Genomic DNA, 27,838 nt, shown 5'->3' on the forward strand with positions numbered 1-27,838 from the left:
TACTCTACTGACTTAACCTAGCACAAGACACAGAAGCATAAGGACAGAAACCACCTTACAATATAGCCATGTCTTGCACTTCACAGCTCTCAAAGCATGTGCGTTTGAAGAAGAAAAAAAGAACTGAAAAGTACAAAACCAGAAGCTATTCTGTGGAAAATTATTTCAATCATCAGGCATGTGAAAGATAAGTCAAAGATTCAGTTCTCATCAATGCTTAGTCAAAACGGAAATTTTCTTCTGTCAAGAATATACTCCAGGGGCTTCCCTGATGGCACAGTGGTTAAGAAGCCACTGCCAATGCAGGGGACAAGGGTTCGAGCCCTGGTCCGGGAAGATCCCACATGCCACGGAGCAACTAAGCCGGTGTGCCACAACTACGGAACCTGCGCTCTAGAGCCCGTGAGCCACGACTATTGAGCCTGCTAGCCACAACTACTGAAGCCTCCGTGCCTAGCGCCCATGCTCTGCAACAAGAGAAGCCACCGCAATGAGAAGCCTGTGCACCGCAACGAAGAGTAGCCCCCACTCCCTGCAAGTAGAGAAAGCCTGCGCACAGCAACAAAGACCCAACACAGCCAAAAATAAATAAATGAATGAATGAATGAATGAATGAATGAATATACTCCATCAACAATGTGTGTAATGGAATGGTGTGAATGAGTATTTTATCAGAATCCCTGTAATGCACAAACCTATAGCAGTACTGAAATCAGTAATGCATTTATAATAGTAAATACTCATGAGGAAGTAATCCATAGAGGTTTTCTCAAAGTTAACAATGAAAATTAATATGACATTATCAATAATAAATTGTGAAGCTGAAATAAACTTTTCTAAACTATTAATAACTAGAAGCAAATTCTAATCAACCATGTTACAAGAAATCTATGTCTAAAAACTACAAAGTTTATTTCTTAAAATTTCATTTCGAAAATACATAAACTGTCATATGAGGAGGCAGTTAAAGAATATATAGCTAAAAGAGTGGGGGAAAAGCTTTATAGAGACACATCTGGCAGTAGTTCATTTTTAAATGTCATTTTTCTAGATTTTGTGACACCTATAGTATTGATATTTGAAAGCATTTAAAAAATTGTAATTTGAAGATTTGCTACTTCCAGGTAGAATAAAATATTTTGAAGCAAAACAACGTTTCCACTGAGAAAAACAAAAGAAGCCAAATAAAATAGCCAGCATTCAATCAAAAAGTTCTAGACAAACCAAGAGATAGAATCATATGGCTAAAATTCTAAGAAAAGAGCAGATAATACAAAAATATTTATATAAGATATTGTGTATCTTTATCAGGAAAAGTCTTTATCAAGAAAAGACTTTAAAATCATCAGAATTAATATTGTATTTTATTTGTATATTATATTTATATATAGATATTTATATATTTATATAAAGAACTTAAAGATAAAGCCCTAGTTAAGGCAGTGACAATAGCAGTAGCAGTGGGAGTGAAAAGAAATGGTTATATTCAAGCATATTTTGTCAGGAAAAGTCCAAGATCAAATGTCTGACTGCATACATGGGATGGATAGACGGAGTGGGAAAAATCAAAGTTACCTATAGAGGTTCTAGTGAAGATGGGTTGCCGTCACCCAACCCAAGGGGCTGCGATCATCCCCAAGGTCTAGGAGACTCAAAGGGAAGGTCATGGTCAGAGGCAAAGTTAATTGGTGGGAAAATAAGACTCCCAGTCTCCCCATCTCCTTATACCAGTTTTTTTTGGTAACATCTTTATTGGAGTATAATTGCTTTACAATGGTGTGTTAGTTTCTGCTTTATAACAAAGTAAATCAGTTATACATATGTCCCCATATCTCCTCCCTCTTGCATCTCCCTCCCTCCCACCCTCCCTATCCCACCCCTCTAGGTGGTCACAAAGCACCGAGCGCATCTCCCTGTGCTATGCGGCTGCTTCCCACTAGCTATCTATTCCTTATACCAGTTTTGTTTTTCTGCTCATATACGTAGCAGCATTTCATTCAAGGGGAAAGTCATTGATCTGACTGGTCAAATTAAACAACATAGTTCACGGCACATTTACAATGGTTAGTTCCTCCACAATTTAGAAAGTCACATTCACAATTTCCCTCTTCCTACGCCGCGGAACACATTGGCCATTCCTCCAAAGTTTCCACTCCACAGAGTGGACCAGAGATGACGTGAGCCCAGAACTGAGAGCTTGGCATGAGACGGTGTCAGCCCCACGTAGAGCTCTGGCATAAGTTATAACCCATCCTAGCTCTACAGAGAGCTCTGCATGGAATCCTGGGAGTAAACTCAGCCATAATAATGTGATTCTGTTTTTCATTTGCTTTTCTTCCTTGCTTAACTTTCCCTGGCCACTCTGACAAACAAACTTTCAGGCATTCCTGGGCCACTCACTAACTTTATTCCATTTAATCTCATCCAGATTCCCAAGAAAATTACTAACTATAAGGAGGGATATTTGGAACATGGTGAGTTTTAGATGCCTGAAATATACAGGTCATTGAATCCAGTTAAGTAGCAAATTATCTGGATCTCAAATATGCCAGTAGAATAGCAGACTAAGCTCAATATAATGTACTCTTACTGGAGACACATGTAAATTCTGGGTCAATTTTGAAAAAGTTAAAAGCACGTAGCTGAGATTAAAAGAAAGAAAGGAACACCTGCATGTTTCAGAAAGTAACAGAGAAATTAAATCCAGAGAAAGAAGAGCGGACTGATGTCTGTGGGTTCCGTTCCTTAGTATAGGCCTTATGTAAATAGGGGCTGGAGCAAGAAATCTAACATTACCTTGTGGCCAGGAATTTATAGACTCAGGATGGAACAATATTGAGAAGTTGGTACAGATATCCTACAGAAATTTCATGAGGAACTGCTTAGTCCATTAAGAGGGCCAAGGGCAGTGGTGAGGAAGATTGATATCTCTTGAAAACCTTCAGGTACAGAAAACAGCAACACCTCTGAAAAGTAGGCCTCTCCTTCCCAGCGTTGTGATGGCCAGGTTGTCACTAACCTGTAAGGCCCTGTATGAATCAGAAACTGCAAGGAGAGTAATTCAAAGAAAAACAGATGCAGGATGGGTGTGGCAATAAATCCTAGGACCCTATCAGAAACAAAATTAAAACCACTCTAAAGGGAAATTTTAACAAACCAGAGCAGATAGTATCCTAACCAGAACAGAATAATAATTCTGAGGAAGTTACTTTAGTTATTTAAGTAATATTCAATGCATTTCCATGGCCAGGCCCTTTTGAAGAATTCTAAAACATATACAAACAATTCGTTTACATCTTCTATATCCCACCATCCAGAGCAAAATTCACTTAAGTACTGTACTGGTGGAAATTGGGCAGCACTATGGAGACAATAAAAAGGTGTTTACCATCAAAAAACGTCAAGGTAAGAAAGATAATGTCTAATTTTTAATTATCCTGTGGTTTATTGAAATCTTTTGGAAACCCAAAATAGAGAAAACCTAGGAGGCAATGAAGACTTAAATCTTTAGAGATTTATCAACTCATCTATAAAAGCTTTATTAATCTCTTCTTTTAATACCACTCCTGAGAGGTATAAATGTGTCCAGTGATAGGGTTGAAGAAGCCTGAGAGAATTTCAATTGTTTACTATTCTTGGTCAGCTATTAAGACCTTTCAGGAGCATCTTGATTTTCATGGCATCATCCAACAAAAAGCAGGATATTTTGCAGAAAGTCCTGGTCCACTTTTTGGCTTGCTTTTGTGTTTATGTTTTTGGTTTTCTCACATTGGGCGGTACATTAGGCTACCTATTGCACACTCCCTCATTCATGCATGCATTCATTCAAACAATATTTACTGAGTTGAGATATTTAATTAACACCCAATAAATGATGTTTAGATGAATGAATGCGCTTTTTATCAAAGTAAGTGTAAGTACTGAGAAAAATTACAGAATGTATGATCCCAGCCCCACAAAAGCGTATAATTGTGTTGAGGATATAACATATGCTGGTGAAATAACTAATATATCATATTGGACAGTTTCTAAGTTCAAAAATGAGTTTTTGTAAATAATCAGAGCCTAAGGAGGACAAAGAAGGGACAGTTCATTATGGGTTGAATCTATCAATAAATGTACATTTCAGATGAGATTTGAGATTGACCTTAAAGAAAGAAGAGGACTTAGATATATGAACAGAGAACAAAAAAGGCATGGTGATAGCATGTGCATAGATAGTGTGGCCAATATTTATGTTCTTCATTAAAGACAGTCAGAGATAACCCAAATGTAACTGTTTCCATGGGTCCATTCTCAGTATCCAAACAAAACGGCAAATCCTATCTTAGTAAAACTAATGAAAAACACAGTCTTTAACGAAGACATTGTGAAGGAAAGGGGGAGAGAAAGGCTTGCGTCCCACACCACACAACAAAACTTATTTAATTATTTGTTTCATTTTCTCCCTCTGAAAATTTCCTCTCCCTCTCTCTGTACGTCTCTCTTCTCCCACATCTGGCCACACTCTACCAGCCACCTTTCCAGATCTTTCCAGAACTCTCCATCCTAGTTTCATTATGCCACAAGTTGAACATCTCACAGGTCTCCAGGATGCATCCTCATCACTTATTCCACAAAGACAAACAAAGGACACTTCTCAGGATCAAGTTTCTTGGAAGGAAGAGGTCACGAGGAGTGATTATAAATAACGTAAGGTGGAGAGCAGTGACTTAAAATACCATTTTTCCTCTTAGAATGTGAATACAGGGAACTTTGGGAAACTAGAAAATCTAGAAAGGATTCATTGATAATTGTTTATTTTCAATGAATAAAATAAAATGTAATAATACGGCTAAACTCTGACAGATTAACTTTTTCAAAAGTTGCTTTCACACACCTTCACTATTGGGATGTTTGATAAACACATCTTTCTTCTTTATTTGCAGATACTGGCACCAAACTTTCAAACAATAAGAACCTTCCCATAAGTCCCTTGCCAGGCAAGATTAAGGTATAACACTCCAAACAGATTTTTGAAGAAGATAACTGGTTGAAAGCACAGGAAAAGAGCTGGGTTGCTCTTTTTCAACGGTCACATGATGAGTAATGTGGGAATTGGTTTACAAAGTCTCTCTCCATGAGGGGCTAAGGTTAAGATTAGAACTTCTGAGGCCAGAAGAGCAAAATAACTACAACAACACACATAGTTTCAAGAGCCGCCCTTTGGATGTGAGGGATTGATTTTTCCCACGCTTTTTTCAGCAACCCAACTGGTGTCTTTATTAAATGACATAAGGGAATACAGTGTGGCCAAGAAGGCTTAGATTTCCTTAGCCGCAAGTCAGATATTCTCAAGTGACTGTCCACTCAAATTAAAAAGAGAGATTTACAAGAGGAAACTGGATACAACTGAGTGTACTTTTATTTCAACCCTTTATCTGAATGCTTTGTTTTGATTTCAGTTCTCCACTGAAGTTGCCTACATTAATATATTTTTAAGAACATTTCCTTAAGTTGAAGTATTCATTCAGTATATTCATTTACTATAATTGAGAAAAGCCAAATGACTTAGGCAAATTCATTTCTATATTGCCACAGCAGTGTATTGTGAACTAAATGACACCTGGCAGTTCTTTACTCAGATACTAACTCAATTAGAAGGCAGAACAAGGATACCTACCCATTGAGGGAAGGAAAGGTCACTTAGCCTCTGTAGCTGTCTTAGGTCTCTTATCATCACAGTAACAAACTGAAGACTAAAAACCATACGATCATCTCAATAGATGCAGAAAAAGCTTTTGAAAAAATTCAATATCCATTCATGGTAAAAACTCTCCAGAAAGTGGGCATAGAGGGAACATACCTCAACATAATAAAGGCCATATATGACAAGCCCATAGCTATCATACTCAATGGTGAAAAGCTGAAAGCATTTCCCCTAAGATCAGGAACAAGACAAGGATGCCCACTCTCACCACTTTTATTGAACAGAGTTTTGGAAGTCCTAGCCACAGCAATCAGACAAGAAAAAATAAATAAATAAAAGGACTCCAAAATGGAAAGGAAAAAGTAAAACTGTCACTGTTTGCAGATGGCATGATACATAGAAAATCTGAAAGACACCATCAAAAAACTATTCGAGCTCAAACATGAACTTGGTAAATTTGCAGGATACAATAGATTTCTATATATAAATTTTGTATTTCTATACACTCACAGTGAACTATCAGAAAGAGAAATTAAGGAAACAATCCCATTTACAATCACATAAAAAAGAATAAAATACATTAAGAATAAACCTGCCTAAGGAGGTAAAAGACCTGTACCCAGGAAACTATATGACACTCATAAAAGAAATGAAAGATGACACAAACAGCTGGAAAGATATACCATGGTCACGGAGTGGAAGAATTAATATTGTTAAAATGACCATCATACCCAAGGACATCTACGCATTCAATGCAGTCTGTATCAACATATCAAGGGCATTTTCCACAGACCTAGAACAAATAATTTTAAAGTTTGTATGGAAACACAAAAGATCCTGAATAGCTAAAACAGTCTTGAGAAAGAAGAACACAACTGGAGGAATCATGCTCCCTGGCTTCAGACTGTGCTACAAACCTACAGTAATCAAAACAGTATGGTACCGGCACAACAACATCCATCACTGGAACAGAATAGAGAGCCCAGAAAGAAACCCATGCACTTATGGTCAATGAATCTATGACAAAGGAGGCAAGAATATGCAATGGAGAAAAGTCTGGGCTTCCTTAGGGATGGTTTCATCAATTAATTTGTTTTCTTAAATGGACCATACTTTTCCATGTCTTTGTATACCTTGTGAGTTTTTTGGTTGAACATTTGGCTTTCAAATATTATAATGTGGTGTCTATGGAAATCAGATTCTCCCACTTTCCCAGGGTTTTCTGGGCTTTGGATTGTTGAAGGCTGTAGTAGTCTGTTTGTTTAGGGACCTTTCCAAACTAGTTTTGCAATGACTGTACCCCTTATCGTATGTAGGCACTGAAGTCTCTGTTCCTTTAGTTCATGTTTAGCTAATGTTTTGACAGAGATGTCCTTGAATTCCCGCACCTAAGACAAACAAAAACAAATATACACAAGCACATCCACATGCACACTCAAAACCACACACCTCTCCCCATTGTGCAGATTGCTGGATCACTCCTTCAACATTTAGCTGACCTGCACTGAGTTCAGGGCTCAGCCCATGGCAAAAGCTTAGAGACTCCTCTGGTGTTTTCAGAACATGCATCTTATCTTGAGTATGCATGTGGCTTTCTTAATTTCTCTGGACACATGTGTACTTTTTGTATGTTCTAAGTTCCCAAAGAATCTCCCCCAACTTTTGCTCCTGCATCTTATGTGGTCTATTGTATTTCAATGCACAGTCTTCTGCCCCAGCCATCTGTGCTTTGTTAGTTCACCTTGCACTTTTTTTGAGCAATGACCGCTGCTTTTCCAGACTGTGTTCCAGGTTAGCTAAGACAGAGATAAGCATCTTGTGTCAGTCCTTCAGGTAGCTCCCAGACAGGTTAGAACAGATACACATAATAATCCGAGAGTATGGTCTCTTCTGCTCTCTCCTGAAGCAGGATTGAGGGCCCCATACTAGGAATGGTCTGCTGCTACTTTAAGACTATCACTGCATTAAGACCCCACCACTTTAAGACCATCACTACACTAAGAGTAGATGGGGCAAGGGCAAGTAAAAATGCCACAAAGCTTTCCTGCCATTTTCAAATTGCCTCTTCCCTGGTTCAGTATGTGTTTGCTTGCTGTAAATCTTTGCCTGATTTCAGGACTAAGAGAAACTCAAGGAACGCCACAACAAGAAACAGTATAATCAAACTCTCAGATGCCAAAAGACACAGAAAGAATCTTTACTCCCAAAGGAGAAAGAAAAAACAAATTTGTTACAAAGCAGGGATCCTCAAAAAGGTTCATAGCTAATTTCCTATCTGAAACCACGGAAGCAAGAGGCCAGACATATTTAAAGTGCTGAAAGAAAAAAACTGTCCACCAAGAATTCTATATTTGGCCAAACTGGTTTCAAAACTTACGGAGAAATTAACACATTCCCAGATGAACAAAGGCTGAGGGCGTTTGTTTTACAACTTCCTAACACTGCCCCATGACAAATGCTAAATTGAACCTTCAGGTTGAAATGAAAGGACACTAGACAGCAACTCGAAGCTGTATAAAGAAATAGAAATCTCCAGTAAAGATAAATACATGGGCAGATACTAAAGCCAGTATTGTGCTACTGGCTTGTAACTCTACTTTTTATTTCTTACATGATTGAAAAAACAAATGCATAAAATAATCATAAATCCATGTTATTGGGCTCACAAAGTATAAAGGTGTAATTTGTGACAACAATAATGTAAGGAGGAGGAATGGAACTGTAGAGGAACAGAGTTTCTGTGTGCTATTGAAGTTGGTTTCAATTCAAATGATACTGGTTGAACTTTAGAAGGGTAAATGTAATCTTCTTGATAACCACAAAGAAAATATCAATAGACTATATGCAAAAAGAAATGAAAAAGGAATCAAGAGTTCACTACAACAAAATCGGCTAAGCACAGAAGAAGTCAGTAATGGAGTAAATGAGGGGCAAAAAATGCATAAGACATACAGAAAACAACCAGGAAACAGAATTAAGTTCTTCCTCATCAGTAAGTTTTGAAAAAGTGGATTAAGCTCTCCAATAAAAAGATAAATATTGGCAGAGTGGACCTTAAAAACATCCATAATCCAAGTATATGCTGTCCGCAAAAAACTCACTTGATTTCAAGAGACACAAGTTGGTTGAAAGTTAAAGCACAGAATAAAATATCCCATGCAAATAGTAACAAAAAGAAAGAAAGAGAGAGAGAGAGAAAAAGGAAGGAAGGAAGGAAGGAAGATAGATCTGGGATGGCTACGTTAATATCACACAAAATAAACTTTAAATCAAAAACTATCACAAGAGGAAAAGGAGGCCACTATATGTTGATAACAAGTTCAATCTATCAAGGAGATATAACAACTATAAACATATATGTACCAAACATCCCCCAAATATGTGAAGCAGACATTGACAGAATTGAAGGAAGAAATAGATAGTTCTAAAATAATAGTTGGAGATCAATACCTTGCTTTCAATAATGGATAACACATCTAGACAGATCAGTAGAGAGGTAGGGGGACTGAATAACACATTTAACCAAATAAACCTAACAGCCATATATAGATCACTCCACTCAACAACAGCAGAATACACATTTTTCTCAAGTACACATGGAACATTCTCCAGGAAAGACCATATGTTACGCCACAATACAAGTACCAATACATTTTTAAGAAACTGAAATCATACAAAGTATCTTCTTTAGCCACAGTGAAAGGAAGGTAGAAATCAATAACAGAACCATTGGTAGCCATTTCCCATCATGCCTGCCACACATGATATAAAGCAATGAAGGGGAAAACATAATTGACCATTTAGAAAAGTGGGAAAGAGGACATACCATTGACACAGAGTGTGTGCTGTTTCCCGTTCTCAGGGATAGAAATAAATTAGCATCATTTATTCATTAGTGTGTTCTTGGTCAATCATTGCGCAGCCAGTGTTTCTGCCTGATGGGAAGATTTCCTATACTCAGTGTTGAGTGGAGACAACCTTGAAAGGGACATTTAAAAGGATTATACTGTGATGGGCTTAGCAGTACCCTTCCTCCTATGCCAGTATTTAGGCTGGGGTATTTCCATGCAGTGTGTACAATCGTAGGCCCCAGGTCACCAGAATTTAGTTGGATTCGTTTTGTTAATACATTCCCTCAGTACTTTGTCTTTTATTTCACTGTTGCATTTACTTCATTCTTTATTATCACTGCGAAACAACTTTGTTTCCTGTTCAGATGCCAAAAAGTGGATATCAATACCTCCTGAGTTTTACACATCACAGATCTGTTTTACATATCAGAGACAGAGACAGCAACTATTTCCAATGACTTTGAGACATGCTTTGAACATGTGATTAACATGTGGAGTGTTGAAATGTGTGTCGAGCTCATGACACTTGCTCTAAAAGGTTTCAAACTGCAAAGATTTAAAAATCTTTATCTTTGAATAGTTTTCCTGTGCTGTCCCTTTGTGTCAGACTGTTAATGTGCAGTCTGGCACCTTTAAATAATGTGGCTTTGTAACCAATTATTTACATGTTGTTTTATCCACAGAGAATCTTTTTTTTAAAAAAATAAATTTATTTATTTTTGGCTGTGTTGGGTCTTTGTTGCTGCACATGGGCTTTCTCTAGTTGGGGCGAGTGGGGGCTACTCTACATTGTGGTGTGCGGGCTCCTCATTGCTGTGGCTTCTCTCGTTGCGGAGCACGGGCTCTAGGCACTGGGGTTTCAGTAGTTGTGGCACGCGGGCTTCAGTAGTTGTGGCTCATTGGCCCTAGAGCACAGGCTCAGTAGTTGTGGCGCACGGGCTTAGTTGCTCCGCGGCATGTGGGATATTCCCAGACCAGGGCCCGAACCCATGTCCCCTGCACTGGCAGGAGGATTCCCAACCACTGTGCCACCAGGGAAGTCCCCACACAGAGAATCTTAAGGTCAAAACATACAACTCGATTAACTACACGTCCTCCTGTTCACATTTCCCTCATCTTTTCTTCATCTTCTGTCTATGTTTCCTTGGCCCTGTTTATATTAAGTGCTTTTGCCATTATATTTGATTGTCTGTATTCAGGTGAGTTACCACAATGCTTTATGAGACATGGTAGGATATAAATGCATTTAAGTTATATATATATATACATATATATATATATATATGTGTGTGTATATATATATATATATGCAGTTTGCTTGAGTGCAGTGTTTTTTGTTTTCTGTACTGAATTCATTAGCATGGGTCGGTATAAAATTTAGCATAGGTCAATATGTAATTTGTAAACTAATAAGGTCTTAAAAGTGAGGAATTAAGTCTTTTAAATTTAATTATTTATTGTAAAGAGCAGAATAGCATACATAAACAGGTGCCTAAGGAAAATTTGTATTCTAATATGGAACTCTCATGAACACTTTTTTTTTCTTCTAATGGTATGATAGTAGGCCATTTGATTATTTCTATTTTTACGGCTTTAACTTTAGAACAATGAAATATTCGTAAATTTTAAAAAAGTATTTTTCTTTATTTGATGCGGGTGGGATACTGGAGAAATGAAAGGTCAAACACCTATTGAGGAATCCATACTTGTCTATATATTGTGTACTTTTATTTCAAGAACTGATTTAAAATTCCTAAAAGGATGCTATAATAAGTTATTATGCCATTTTACAGACTGAATTAAGTCAATTTCAGGGAGGTATGAAACTTGCCTAAGGCTATCCAGCTACCAAGCAGTAGAAGTGAGAATTAAATCCAGGTATACCTATCGCCAAAGTTTCTGCTCATCACTTTACATCATCCACTTTTAATAACCAATGCTTTCCTGCTTACAAATATGACTGAGGTTGCCAGACAGTCAACATTCCTTTTTAATCAGATAGAAAAATTACTGTTGACTCTCTAAAGACATATTCCTTTTCCATTAAGTGACTTTAGTTGTTCAAATGATACTTCCAGACAGTAGTAATCATACAGTTGGGGACTAAGAACAGAACTCGGGGATGTGTCTAGCAGTCAGTAAAGACCAACTGGGCTCACTGATGATATTTACGGTCATTTCCTCTAGACTAACATAATCTTATTAATAAGACCCTAATAATTCACAGCAGTGCCCTTGCCTGATTGTTTGTTCTTCTCCCTCTATCACTCTCTCTTTCCCCATATTATTATTATTTTTGGTGAATTAAATTCAGGGATTAGTACTCAGGAGTACTCGTCACAAAAGCAGAGAATCTTAGCTCACACCAAAGGAAGAAAATAGAGAAAAAGTATAAATTATATGAATACACACACATACACACATGTGCCAACTATATGCTGCACTTCTCCAAAATCTATTCAGTATCTGCACATTTACTGTATATTAGCAGTAAGACCAGAAATGAGCGTAACGCTGTTTACAAGGCACAGAAAAGAGACCCAAATATGGAAATTACTAGCAATGAGAATGGGGAAGAAAGACTACAACAAGGAATGTAGATGATATTTTTGTTTCCTAGCTATGATGCCAAATATTGAACTTTCAACTTGAGACAAGGAGGCCATAAAAAGTTGTATTAGTTTCCTAGAGCTGCCATGACAAAGTACCAGAGACTGAGGAGGTTAAACAACAGAAATTTACTCACTCACAGGTCTAGAGGCTAGAAATCTGAGATAAGGTGTCAGCAGGATTGATTTCTTCTCAAGTATCCCTTCTTGGTTTGTAGATGCCATGTTTTCCTTTTGTCTTCACATGGTCTTCTCTCTGTGCATGTCTGTGTCCTAATATTTTCTTTTTATAAGGACACCAGTCATAGTGGATTAGAGCCCACCCATTTGACCTCATTTGACCTCAGTTACCTACTTAAGGGCCTTATCTCCAAATACAGTCATATTACCAGGTATTGGGGGTTAAGACTTCCACATATTAACTTGAGCAGGACACAATTCAGCTGATAATAGAAGATAAGAGTAATTTAAGCAAGTAAGTAACTATTGTTTACAGTGAGTTGCTTAAGGATATGAATTTACTCAAGAAAACGAAGAAGAAATTACATAACACTGTACGTTATACAAAGATATTAAATTAATCATCATAACATCCTGTGAGATGGGCATTAAATTAGACTAAGCAAGATGAAGCAACTTATCCAGAATTGTATAGTTGGTACTTTCCAGAATTTAAACCAGGTATTTTCCCAGTTCCACTCTACGTTATATATTCATTTCATTAGTTGAAATGAATTTTGAGTCTTCATTTTGCTTAGTTTCTGAAGTTACATGGGGATAGAATGGAGTTGGATCTTTTCAGCGACATTCACACATGGGGAAGGAAATTGAGTCCAGAAGCTTCAGCAATGTTTCCATGGAGAACACTAACAACAGAACCAGAAACACCGTTATCCTTTTGGTTCAGTGATCTTTCCTGAAGCACTACAAGAATCAATCTTAAGAAGCCCAGTGCTTTCCAAACTTTCACCAATGGGCTCTGTAGGGTCCTCTAACAGTATCTAAGAGACTAACTAGTTTCACATCCCAAGCCACTTAAGACAAGGAGTTCTGATTGTTCTCTGTGAGGAAATCAAGTGACAATCATAGCTGGTGATTTACGATAGTTTCTTCAGGGCCCAGGCAAAACCTAATACACAGTAATAATCATTGTTAACTGCATCTTTGACAAGGATTAATCAGGTATCAAAGAGGTCTATAAATTGGGAGAAATTATGATCAAAGAGAAACACAGACCACAGATATTTAATTAATGCTCAATTATTTATGAGTTTAACTTTGGTTAACCTAATTTTCCTTCTTCTAGACAATTTCCAATTCGTCTCCACAAAGAGACCAGAATAAGCACCTTCCAATACAAGATTTATTGTGTTGCTTTAATTTAAAGCATACAGTGACTTCTACATTCACTCCACCAAGTTTTGCCAGGAGAGAAAAGGAGACGTTATAGTTTGTCTTGAATTAGATATGCCACCATACTTGACTTAGCTCTTTGAGGGCAGATTCTACAGTCTTGTCTTACATCCTCTACGGAATCAAGCCAAGGGAATCACACACAGTTACAGCTGGAAAAACATTTGTTCTGGGTTAATACTTTTAGCCTTTACCACCAAGACTTTATCACCAAGACCTACCTTTACAGTCTCTAAACAGGAGACCTTCTTGCCTTCCCTTTTCATATTGACTAGGAAGGTAAAGGGAAGAACTGAGAAGTACCCAAAGTCAGCTAGCAGCCAGCACAGATAAATCGTCTGTGGAGATATTGTTTCTTTCAAAAGATATAAACATAAGAGGAAGTCCTAGTGTTTGAAGCAACTGTGCATAATAAAATTCCATGAAAACCTAGAAATCCAGATGCAGATCAGTAACATATTGGTTAAATAAGCTGTTATGTTCATGCAATGGACAAGTGTACATACATTAAGAAGAACGAGATACTCTTCTCTATGAGATTCTCTTGTCACTGAACTCATCAGTGCTGCAAACACAATGTTACATAATACTTTTTCTTTAACATTATATCAGGCATCCTCATCTTGTCCTGCATTTATTGCCAGTGTTACTAAAGTCTATCACTTACCTCTTTCTCTTTTAGACATATAATTTCTTCTTACTTTGGAAGCATTCATCAATCCCTATTTTACTCTTTCTTTTAAATTACAAATGAATATTGAATTTTATAAAATATCTTTTGGGGGATATTTCAAGTGATTGTATACTTTTGCTCTCCTTTGACCTTGTTATATGGTAAATTATATTTTGTTATTTTATATTATGCTATTTATTATATATTGTATTATGTTTACTAATGACATTTATTATAATTACATTATTTTTAAGGTAGCATTTTGTTTTAGATAGACAAAACAACCAGTGAGATAGGAAGCATCTTAAAATTAGATGCGAGAGCATAAGGGAATTGAGATTAAAATAAAATTCACGTTTTGGATCAGCAGCAAAAATTATTCAACAAAAGTGGGAAAATATGGCTATCATAGAATTACTAAATTCTAGATACAGCAACTAGTTAAAAGTGAAAAAATAATGAAAGTGTAAAAGTATCAGAAACCTGGGAGACTTGAAATAAATTATTCATGAGGAATATCTTTCTAAGATACAAAGAAAAAAGGATACATTTAATTATATAAGAATTAAAATTTTCCTCATGGCAAAATGCACTACAAAGGTCAGAAAACAAGCAAAAGAAATTGGGAAATATATTTAGAAATGGATATGCCTTCTTTACAACTTTTGAGAGAAGCACATGTTTCTTTTTCCTTTAACCTGTTATGTGGGTATTAATCTATAATGTAAGTGCATGGTTCCTTTCCTTTAACCTGTAATGTGAGATTTAATCTATATGGTAAGTGCATGGTTCCTTTCCTTTCATCTGTAATGTGAGCGTCAACATGGGGCACTGTTTCCAAGCACAGACTTTGGATGTTCCTGTACTGGTCCCGTCACTGACCATCCACAAAAACTTACAAATGTTGCTTTACTTTCCTGGGGATTAGAGTCTTAGCTAAGAAATGGAAGCAAAATAGAACTTTCTCCCAGGGATGACAGAAGGTTTAAAGGAGTAAATATGTAAGTGACTTGGCACAGTGCCTAGTACAAGAGAGATCAATATAAGTACTTACCAATTTTTTAAAGAGACACATGAAAGAAATAAAATGTGGTGATTTCAATCTATTGATATATATTCTTGACATTAAACTACATTGGATGACCTAACTTGCTCGTGCTTTTTCTTACTCTAGTGAACTTGGGTAGCTAATATCATAGTTTAAAATTTTTCCTTTTATATTTACAAGTAAATTTGACCTGTAAATTTCTTTTTCCTTACAGTCCTAATCTATTTTCAGTATTAGGATTATATAGACTTCATAAGATGAATAAAGGAGCATTCTTCCTTTGCTACTCCCTAGAAGTTTTTCTTTGTTAATATTGATGTTATCTGTTTAACAGAAGTTGGATAGAATTCACCTCCCAAATGATCTGGCCGGGTCTGGTATTTTCTTGGTGAAAGCTTGTAAACTATTGACTTAATTCCTTTACTGGTGCAAGAACTCCAGCTACAAATTTCCTCTTGTGTCAGTTTTGGTAAACTTTAGGAGCTAGGAAATTGTCCACTTTACAGAAATGTTCAAATTTACTGGCATTTCATATATTCTCTGTTTGTACTCTCTGCTATAACATTGTCCTGATTCTTTCTGTATATTGTTTACTTACGTTTTTGTTTTGCTTAATCAAAGTTTGTTTTTTTAAATCTTTTCAAAGAATATTCTTTTGACTTACTAAATCACCTCAATTTTATACTTTTTTCTGTTTTATTAAGTTCTGCTCATATCTTTATTGTCTATTTTTCTATGTTCTCAGGGTTTATTGTTTTACTCTTCTGATGTCAATTAAAACACTTGGTTATTAATTTTAATAAATCTTTTTACTTATAAACAGTTGAACTTTTTGAAGGTTCCAGCTTAGTTGTACGTATCTAAGGGTCAGCTCCTCCTCACAGTTGCTGGCCTAAGGCTTAGCTCACCCTATAGCAATGTATATACTGACATTTTTTCCCCTCGACTTTCTGTGTTTTGCTACTTCTCACTTCTCTTTGCAGAGAAGCCCTTTGAAATACCCTTAACTTATTTTACAGCCAATAAGTCTTTAAAATACTGTGTATTTTTTAAGATAAATCAACTTATATAATTAGGCAGGAAATCTGATCTGCCATATTTTTAAAAACAGCATAATTTCACTCTTCTCCACGATTAATCTGCTGTATTACACGACCTTCGAGTTTTTAGCTTTATCAATGACATGTACTTTAAAAATGTTTGAAAGATCCTACCCAGTCTTTTAAAACATCCTCGCTCCTTGTTTCAGTTCTAGTTTTATGTATATTTTCTGCCTGGCACCTGATTATTCCAACATCTGATGGATGGCCTTGGGAATCTAATTCTGGTATTGATTGTTTTTGCTGATTCTCTCCACTTGTAGCTGATTTCTTCATTATTGTGTAAATTTAGATCATGAGCTCACGTTTAGCTAAACTTTATCTGTGGGAACGCTATAGGCCTGTGTTGAAGGTCTACCTCTCCAGAAAGGGTTTAGTTTTGTGTTTGGAATACCACCGATTTGGGAACATTTTAAGTTAATTTCTTAGCTTCTGTTTGCAAGACCGCAAATAAATTTGCAACCCAAACACTGTGAACACAGATCTGCGGTTCAGAATTCTCAAGATTTCCTACCTGTTTCCTACCCAGAGCAGAGGCCAAGAGAATTTGCTCTTAGTCTCCCTTTGCCAGCAGATATTTTTTTCTCCTGGCACACCCTTTCATTACAGGTGAAGCCAGGGATAGATAGGTTTAGTTCTAACTTCCCATCTAGTAGGGATGGAGTCTTACCTCCTGCCTCCCATGTGGTCATGGCCATTTAAAAACAAGTCTCTATACCAGGTGTGTCATTCAACTACGGCCTGTATTCCAAATCCAGACAGCTGCCTATTTTTTATGGCCTATGAGCTATGAATAATTTTCACGTTTTAACTGGTAACATTTTAAATGGTTACCTAAGTACCTAAATAATATCCTCAATTTTGCCTCTTTGGTCTACAAAGCTTAAAATATTTGCCATTTGGCTCCATAAAAACAGGATTTCCAGCTTCTGTTCTAAGCTATCAAGATCTTCAATGCACTCTTAATAGAGCTATAACTCTCACACATGTACCACCCTTCCTTCATGGGTCCTGGAAATTTCGACTGCACACTTCCAAAATCAACCACGCACTTAAAAATAAGTTGTGTACATTTAACCTAGCATACCTAACCCTTTTCTTTTAGGAGAGTTTTTCAAGTAATCTTGCCCACCGTATTCTTCAGAACTTCATTAATAATGGCAAAAAACTGGGCTTACCTGGTGGCGCAGTGGTTGAGAGTCCGCCTGCTGATGCAGGGGACACGGGTTCGTGCCCTGGTCTGGGAAGGTCCCACATGCCGGGGAGCGGCTGGGCCCATGAGCCATGGCCGCTGAGCCTGTGCTTCCGGAGCCTGTGCTCCGCAACGGGAGAGGCCACGACAGTGAGAGGACTACGTACCAAAAAAACAAACAAAAAACAAAAAACGGCAAAAAATTAAAACAACTTAACATTCAACAAAAATGGGAAATGTTCATAACAATTATAGAAGCACATACAGTAGAAAACTATAAACTGTTATTGAAAGAGTGAGACATAACCTTTTATTCTTAGAGAACTATGTTTATTTAGGTCCCTTTTGTTTAAATAAGTGTATTTCTGTGTATGTATGTATACAGTCATGTATTTATATACACATACATTATTTGTATGATATATTTATATAAACATATGAAATACATACCTATACACATACCTTTGATTTATATTTGTATACATACACAGGAATATAATTATATATTTATATACATTGAACTGAAAACTGGTAGTATACATATATATCGTGTATAAACGTGTGTCTACGTGCATGTGTAGAAAAGCAGGTTGAGAGATATGGAAGCATGAGTTAGACAGGGTTCAAGATTTTAAAAGTAGTTATGTGTAGGTAGTGAGGTTAAGGCCCATTTGATTGAAAATATTGCACATTTTTACATCAATTGTTATGATGACCAGATTCCTTTGTAAATAAAATTATAAATAGCTATACATACTCGTATGTGTAATGTATAGCTAAAAGATATATAGTTTTATATATGTATTATATTTATATAATACAATTATACTAATACATTATATATTGTGTTATACAGAATATATTAACTATAGTGTATTATATCAGATGATAATAATTATATATTATGATATAATTGTTTTATAATCAATATTATAGGATATATCATATTAATATTATGAACATATTAACCATAGAAATACATTTCATTACTCATATATTTTGTATATAATATATGCTAGGCAAAAATATATATTAATATAATACATAATTGTTATACATTAATATAAATATTAGTATATTACATTTATACATCAATATAATATTTAATATTGGTATATTTATATTATTTTTAATATATACATAGCTAATGCTCTTTAAAGCCATCTGCTACAAGTAGAATAAGACCAGGAGTATGGCCAAAGCAAATTGTAAAAATATTAGATTACTTATATTCATTTATATGTCATTTTCCTGGAATCTGCATCTGGCTATTAGAGAGGACACACAGCAAAAACAACAAAAAGTGCCCAGGACATAGGATCCTTTATTCATTGGAACCTCAAAGGAAACACAATGCTACTCAGTCCCCCTTCAAAGAACCAAGAGCAAACCTTGAAGCACCCAGTAAAAGCCAATTCAAACAAGAAAGCTTTTCCACTTAAACTGGAAAATGTTAAGTTCCCAAGAGACCCCCTACATCAACCACTGAAGCTCATTTGGCAGTAAAAACAATAGTGTTCACCGAACAACAAGAAATGCAAAACAATAGGTGTTTTACCAAAAACACAAAAAAGCAGCTAATTAGTGTCTTTCCTGTTTGAGAGAAGGGGGTGGGAAGTGGGCAGAAGACCTGATAGGAAAGATAAAAAGAAAAGGAAAAGGAAAATAACAGTTTCCAGTTTGACACTCAAGCTGTCTTCTGCATCCATTTCGTCAAGACCACCAAGTCAATGTGGAGGCTTTTTCCTCCTTCCCTTTGCTTTTCATGAGACCCACCACAACCAGCACTGCAGATTCCATCGAATTAAGGAATGCTGTTGCCTACATGTGTGAATGAGCTGTGAGTAAAGTACTGAAGTAGAGGACACCTAAAGTGAAACGATTTCATGAATGTCCACGTGGCTGAGCAGCAAGTTAACCTTTCATAGATGTGCTAAAGAAGAAGAGTTGGGTTTTATTTTATTTACTTTTCCCTGGACTGTGTTGAATGACTATCATCGACAAGTTCAGGCTACTTTTTGCTGAGGATCAATGCACTGGGAGAACTGAGAGAACACCGAACAGTAGAGCTGTCTTTTTCTTGACCAGTTCACCTTAGTTTCCCAAACTCTAAGTCTTTCCCTAATTCCTTCTCCTTTTTATTGTAGTAAAATGAACATAACACAAAATTCACCATTTTGATCATTTGACAATTCACTGTACCATTCAGTGGAATTTACTACTGTCACAATGTTGTGCAACTATCACCACTGTCCAACTACAAAACATTTTCATCACCCCTAGAGGAAACATACACCCATTTTGAGGAGTCATTCCCTATTTCCCTCTCTTCCAAACCCCTGGAAACCACTAATGTATAATATTTTCCGTGTGTATGGATTTGCCACTGCTGGACATTTCATATAAATGGAACCATACAATATAGAGCCTTTCGCGCCTGACTTCTTTCACTTAGTTGCATCCATGATGTAGCATGTATCAGTAATCCATTCACTTTTATGGCTAAATTCCCTGATCCTGTTTTCTTCATACTGTTTGAATACAAAATTTAAAATAAGTTGAGAGTGAAGCTCTGTTTTAAGGGCACATCTACGAGGCCAATTCTTTTAAAAAAGGTGAAAAGGGAGATATTGTTGTGAAATGATAATCGTTGAGAAGCCTCAGCCAATTTGATAATGAAAAGTTTGGGAAATGTTGCAAAAAATTATCTGCTTTATATTAAAAGCCTCTTAAGCAAGGATTCAGGAGATTGTCTTTTTCTTGCAGGTAACTTAAATGAGTCAGAAGGAAATAACTGCGCTTTAAAACAGATTTTGAAAGGATTCTATTTATTCTTAATAGACGAATGGGAGTACAAGTAGTTCACATCCAATATGGACTCCCTGTCCAAACACTGTTTATTGTTTTAGCCACCACTATCGAATTATATTTCTTGAGAGTAAGGCAGCTCCATTCCTGCATATTACTTTTTTTTCCTGCATATTACTTTTTAAAATTCATCTATCAAATTCATCAATCCATTGATACAGTATAAACAAGAGATGTTCGTGTTTCAGTGCAGTTCAAATATCAGGTATAAAGAACCACCAGCAAGAAAAAGAATCCTATATCTCTTGCCAGAATGTGGTCAGCTCTGGGGTGCTTTGCTAGCTGAAACACACTTTCATTGTTAAGAGGATAGAGGCTGTTTAAGAGGGATGAGAGCCAAAAAATGTTAACTACGTGTATGTGTTAAGAACAGTGCTAGGTTATCTCATATTCTATATCAGCCAAGGCTCACCAGTTTACATATGTGAAAAGCGAAGTTAAAAGTGTTTTAGTAGGGCTTCCCTGGTGGTGCAGTGGTTAAGAATCTGCCTGCCAGTGCAGGGGACGCGGGTTTGAGCCCTGGTCCGGGAAGCTCCCACATGCCACGGAGCAACTAAGAGCATGTGCCACAACTACTGAGCCTGCACTCTAGAGCCCGTGAACCACAACTACTGAAGCCCACACACCTAGACCCCATGCTCAGCGACAAAGAGAAGCCACCACAATGAGAAGCCCGCGCACCGTAACAAAGAGTAGCCCCCGCTCACCGCAACGAGAGAAAGCGCGCGCATGGCAAGGAAGAGCCAACGCAGCCAAAAATAAATAAATAAATCTTTTTTTTTAAAAAAAAAAGTGTTTTAGTAACTTACTAAAAGGCACGCAATCAGTAAATCTGAGCAAGAATTCAATCCCAAATCTGTCACACTGAAGTTTAAGCTAATACATGAGATTAATAAAAACAGCACTAAATTAAAAGTTCAGAGATATTTTTAATTTCATACTCTTTCACTAACGCTCTTTGGAGATAAATCATTTCTTTTATATGGGCCTTAGTTTTCACAACTATAATAGTTGGAAGCTTGACTAGATGATCTGTATGTAGTCTTCCAATTCTAAAATGTTCTACTCATTTGGATTCCTACAATAATTGCCCTTGCAATACATGCATGCTGCCACCAAGTAGCCGTAGAGACTATGAGTTCCTTTTATATCCCTAGTGGGGAGTGCATTTTGACATCAGACTTACCGGTCAATAGTACAACCTGTTACTATAACTATAAAATAACAAAATAATCTGGTATTATTTCCTGTAAAGCAGAAGCTTTCCATTGTCTGTGAATCATATCAGAATCACCTGTAGGTTTGTTTGGTTGTGTTTTAACATCTTTAGTGGAGTATAACTGCTTTACAATGGTGTTTAGTTTCTGCTTTATAACACCTGTAGGTTTTTAAACATAGAGGAAATCCATAACCCACTGAATGAGAATCTTCAGAGACAGGACATGGGCATCTGGATTTTTGGGCTCCCATCATCCGTATATTTTATTTTATTTTATTTTTTGCCTATGTACAATATTTGTCACATCCTCTTGAATCTTTAAATGTTTCTTTTTGTTTTAAAATTTTAGCATATTCTATAATCTTCACCTACTTTTCATAAGCTGTTATCTGTTATGTTTATTCGATCTTGTGCTTCTCCTGGTTGTCTTCTTTATTTTCTTTTTTTTTGGCGGGGGGGGGGGCCCTGCCTCATGGCTTGCAGGATCTTAGTTCCCTGACCGGGAATTAGACCCCAGGGCCCCAGCAGTGAAAGCGCCAAGTTCTAACCACTGGACCACCAGGGAAGTCCCAAGACTTCTGTTTTAAATGACTTTTTTCCCACTCTAATTCATTCCTGGGATCAGTTTCATGTTTGAACATTAAACCAACCTTGCATTACTAGAATAAAGCTACTTTGATTGTGATATATGATTGTTTTACATACCACGGATACAGTTTGTGCTTCTGTTTACACATTTTGCATGCATGTTCAAAAGAGAAACTGGCCTGTGATTCTATTCTTGTAATATTCTTTTTAGTTTTGATCTGAAGCTTATGTTGGCCTTATAAATATTTTGAGCAATATATACTTTTCTGTTTCCTGGAAGATTTTTATGTAAGATTACCAATATTTCTTCCCTAAATATTTGGAACAATTTACTTGGAAAGCCATTTATCCCTGGAAATCATTTTCTGTAAAGGTACTTAATTATACAAACAACTTTTGCAGTAGATATAGGTTTCTGAGATATGTTTTCTTTCTTGGGTTAGTCTTGTTAGCTTGCATTTTTAAAGAATTTGTCATTTTCGATGAATTTTCAAATTTATAAATATAAAATTATCATAATTTTAACAGCTTTATTGGGATGTAATTTACATACCATAATTTCAACACTTTAATGTATACAATTCAGTGGTTCTCAGTGTAACCACTAAAAGACTTGTGTAAGCATCACAACAATCCAATTTTAGATTTCTGTCCCCCCACAAAAAACCCATTACACATTAACAAGCTTTTTTCAATCTCCTCAACCCTCTCAGCCCTAGGCAACCACTCATCTACTTCCTGTCTCTACAGATTTGCTATTCTGGGCATTTCATATAAATGGGACCGTACAATATGTGATCTTTTGTGAGTGGCTGCTGTTACTTTACATAATGCTTTCATGGTTCATCCATGTTGTAACATGGATCAGTAGATCATTCCTTTCTATAGCTGAATGCTATTCTATTGTATGGATATTCCACATTTTGTTTATTCATTTATCCGGTTGTCATTTGAATTATTTCCACCTTTTGTTTTTAGAAATAGGCTTCTATGAACATTCACGTACAAGCTTTTGTGCAGACATAAGTTTTTATTTCTCTTAGGTATATATTTAGTAGTGGAACTGCTGGGTCATAGGGTAACTCTATGCTTAACACTTGCAGGAACTCTCAAGCTGTTTTGTAAAATGGCCGCACCATTTTACATTCCCACCAGCAATGTATGTGGGTTTCAATCTCTTCTCTTACAGCCTAGCATGTCATCTATGCTGGAAAACGTTTCACATGTAGTTGAGCAGGATGAGTATTTTACTGTTTGGTTGAGTGTTCTGTAAACATTTATTAGGTCTTGTTAATTCATAGTCTCGTCCAAGTCTTCTATATCGTTGTTGATCTTCTGCCTAACTGTTCTATCCATTATTGACTGTGGAGTACTGAAGCCTCTAACTAATGATGTGCAATTATCTATTTCTTCCTTCAATTCTTCATGGATTTTGGTATTTTCTTCTTCATGTATTTTGGTTTTACCTTATTCAGGGCAAATATGTTAAAGATTTTTGTATCTTCCCTTTCTTTATCATAAAATGTTCCTTTTCATATCTAGTAACCTTTTTGTTTGTTTTAAAGTCTATTTTTTCTGGTATTAGTATAGCCACTTCAGCAATGCTTATGGTTGCTATTTGCATGATGTATATTTTTTCATCCTTTTACTTTGTACACATTAGACTTTTGAATCCAAGCAGTGTCTCCTATAGAAAACCTTTTTTAATACCCAGTTCGACAATATCTGCCTTTTGATTGTACTGTTTAATTCATTTACATTTAGTTTTTATTATTGATATGGTAGGATTTATTTATGTCTATCATTTTACCTTTGGTTTTCTACATGTCTCATGTTTTTGTTTTTTTGTTATTGTTGTTGTTCCTCCATTTTCCTTTTATAGTAAGTAGATATTTTCTGCTGTAACATGTAATTCCTTTAATGATTTTTAACCACATTGTTTGAGTAATGGCTGCACTAGGGCTTATGGAATACATCTCAGAATCTCTTCAGATTTTTACTAGGTTCATTCCAGATAGAAACAGAAACTGTACTTTTATAGAGCTGTATGCCTTCCCCTCTTTTTTGTTTTTATTACATTTATATATGTTACATACTTAACAACATATTATAATAATTACTTCTCACAAGCTTATTTTTTCAAAGAGCTTAGAGAAGAAAGTTGAGCAAATAAATATTTTTGAGTTTGTCGGGTAATCTATTTACCATTTCTGGTTCTCTTCCTTTCTTCCTGCGGATTCAGCTTATGATCTACTGTCATTTTTATTCTAACACAGCTTTGTTCTCACTGCCTTCGTTGTGCCATATCATCAAATATATGATTTTTTTTATGTTATATAGAGAACAATCCAAATATAGTCATATTGGTTAGGCACTTACTTTTTAAATTTGTTAAGAGAAGAAATTTGAAATTACAGTATCTTTTATAATTCCCTACACAACTGCTCTAGTCAGCATTCTTTGTTTTGTTTTTATGGCTTGAGTTACTGTCTGCTATCATTTGAAGAACTTCCACTAGTATTGCTTGTGAAGCCCATCTGCTAACAGTGAACTCACTCAGTTTCTGTTTCTGTTTCTGAGTTATGGTGAAGTATTGATGACAAGTTGTGGAGTGGTAGGAAAAACTAAAATGCGATGTGCTGTATGATGTATGTTTCACTGAAGTGTCTTGGTCAAATTCTAATGATTTATGATAGAAATCACATAAAGCAAGCATCACAATTCTCCAGGAATGTTCTGTAGAATGCTAATGTTAATGATGAATATGTGATCCCAAATCTTTCACTTGTATTGACCTTATCTCATTAATTCTTCTCCCAACAATGCCATAACTAGAGTTGAGTTCTAAAGTGTACCTTCCTCTTTTCCAATAGAAATGGTCCCACAATTTCAGAAAGTTCTCAAAGGTGAAAAAGTGCACACGGCGTTTATCACGTTTGCAAATGCCAATGAAAATGCTAAGGTAACACTGTCCAAAAGGCAATATTCTTCTGTGAGGGCACCCAACTTTAAACAAATACACATATTCTAAATACAGCTTAGATCTGTGACATGTTTTGGCCAATGAAGTGTGAGCAGACATGATGGCCTTCAATGAGCAGCAGAGGCCTTAAATGGGCTTGTGCAGTTGGGCTCACCTCTTATGTTTCAGTGAACTTTGTGAGAAGACAGGGCCTGGGAGCTGCGGCCTCACAGTTGGGCTCCAGAGGAACATGTGTGTTACAGACCTCAAACTGACCCAAAACACGGAGCAAAACCAGCCATCTAGAGGTCTAAAAGAGAGCCACTGCAGCTAGCCAATAGGTCCAAGAAAAATAAATTCTTGTTTATGGAACTGAGTTTTGGGTCGATTTGTTCCAAAGCATTATCACAGCAAGAGCTGACTAACACAACATCCTCCAAATCATTGTTATGTAAATGGATGCCACCATGCCTACAAGTAAGGCAATTGTGTACTCAAATTGTGAGAGTCCTTGAACTCTTGGTGCCTCTCCAACACAATGTACATGGCTAAATTTCCACAAATAAGTTCACTAATATACCACAAAGATCTCCCTAAGCTTTTATTAAATGTAATGCAAAGTTCTTTCTTTTCATTTTCTGCTTCTACATAGTTAAAATGCTTTTTATCAATGTAAAATGGCTCTTACCTTTTGGCTTCTGTCGTGAGAGTCTTTTGAACTCTGAAACACTGTAGGATATCACCTATATATGGAATCTAAAACAGACAACAATTGAACGAATATAACAAAAAAGAAGGAGAGTCACCGATATAGAGAACAAACTAATGGTTGCCAGTGCGGAGGGGGAGGAGGGGGCAATACAGGGGTGGGGAAGTGAGAGATGTAAACTACTGGGTGTACGACAGGCTCAAGGATGTATTGTACAACACAGGGAATATAGCCAATATTTTGTAATAACTGTAAATGTAAAGTAACCTTTAAAAAGGATATAAAAATTTTTTTAAAAAGAACTCATACTTAAAATTCGAAACAATTTAAATGTCCATCAACAGGAAAATGCACATATAAATTATCGGATTTCCCTACATGGGAATCCTACGTAGCGAGGAAAGTACATGAACTAGACAGATCTTTACGTGTCAGCATGGATGAACCTAGCAAAGATAACACTAAATAAAGCAAGTAACAAGAGAAAACAAAATAGAATACGATGTGCAGTTTAAGAATACTTAAAATTGTAGCCTACATAGAAAGACATCCATGCCACTGATGGAGACCAAGTTCAGAGGAGGGGTTACCCAGGGTCAGCTGGGGAATTGCTGTGTTTGGGAAAGTGGTCACCCCTGAGACTCTTCAACAGGAATGGTAATGTTTCACTTCACACGCTGGCTGGAGGACGGAGGAGTGTCTGCGGATGTTATAATGTGAGCACGCTGCATGTAAAACCCATTGCTGACCACACCTAGGGGAACTGATGCGTGGGAGCTGGTAGTGGGTGGAGGCATCCAGAAGGTGGTGGTAGAAGAGGAACATTGTACACGTAACGCCTAAGGCCTGACCAGAGGACGACCACTGCTCTAGAAACTGGACACAAATCCAACTTCTACGGCCAATCTTAGAAGACAAACTGAGGCATATTTAAAATTTTAACACTTTATGTGCGCAAAAATGGATTCAATTCAGGCAGCACAAAGCGGAAGAGGTGAGGAGCACTCCAGCCACAGGAGCTGCAGAGATGTTTATTTTAAAAGGGCAGAAGCAAAGCAAGGAAACGAGTGATTTGCTATGGCTTTAACGCCTAGTTGGTGGTTTGTGACTGGGTGTCCTCAGCGCTCTTCGTCACCCTGAGGCGCTGACAGGCTTAGATTTTGGTTGGTTTAAGTAGGCGGCCGCATCGCTAGAGCCACCGCAGGCTAACGGCCTCCTTGCAGGGTTAATTTACTAACACCAATTGTCTGAGTCCTTCCTCTTACTCAGTCACTTCACTTCCTACGCCTCACTTTCTCTTCTCTAAAGTGGATATTCAGTAATAAATTCTCTGTGGAGGTGTCAGTACAAAACAAAGTGATTATTAGGAACCACGATCATGTCCTGAATGCACGGAACACGTCACCGTTTGCCAACCACCGTGTCAAGTCAGCAGAAACGACAGAAATTAAGAGCTCTCCGCAGAAATTCACACACCTGTGCACCAGGTAAGGGACCACAGGCAGACGTTCACTCAGCCTTTCCTGTGTCCCTCACGGAGTTCACGCTCTCTCCTGGGCGGGGCGAGCACAGACACTTTGCGGGAGTTTAACTACTTTTAAAATGCACTGATACAACCATGTCTCACTTTTGTTTGGATCAGTCAGCAAACGCTTTTTGGAAACCCCAAATTCTCCACACCTCCTACCTTTCGCGCTGCCTTAGTCTCAAAGCTGCCGACACCGCCCCTCAGGCCGCGTGGTCAGGGGAGGCGGGTCGGCGTGCTGCTCCTCAAGCCGCGTCGTCAAGGGAGGCGGGTCTGCGTGCGGACGCACGGCGAGCGCGCAGAAGTCCTCGAGCCCCGCCCCCACGGGCCCGCCCGGAGGCTTAAGCCGCAACCCCGCGGCTCGGGAGGGCGTTGATGCCCGCTCCAACACC

The sequence above is a fragment of the Leucopleurus acutus genome (genome assembly GCF_964270905.1).
Source record: "Leucopleurus acutus genome assembly, chromosome: 17".
Taxonomy (NCBI): Eukaryota; Metazoa; Chordata; class Mammalia; order Artiodactyla; family Delphinidae; genus Leucopleurus; species Leucopleurus acutus.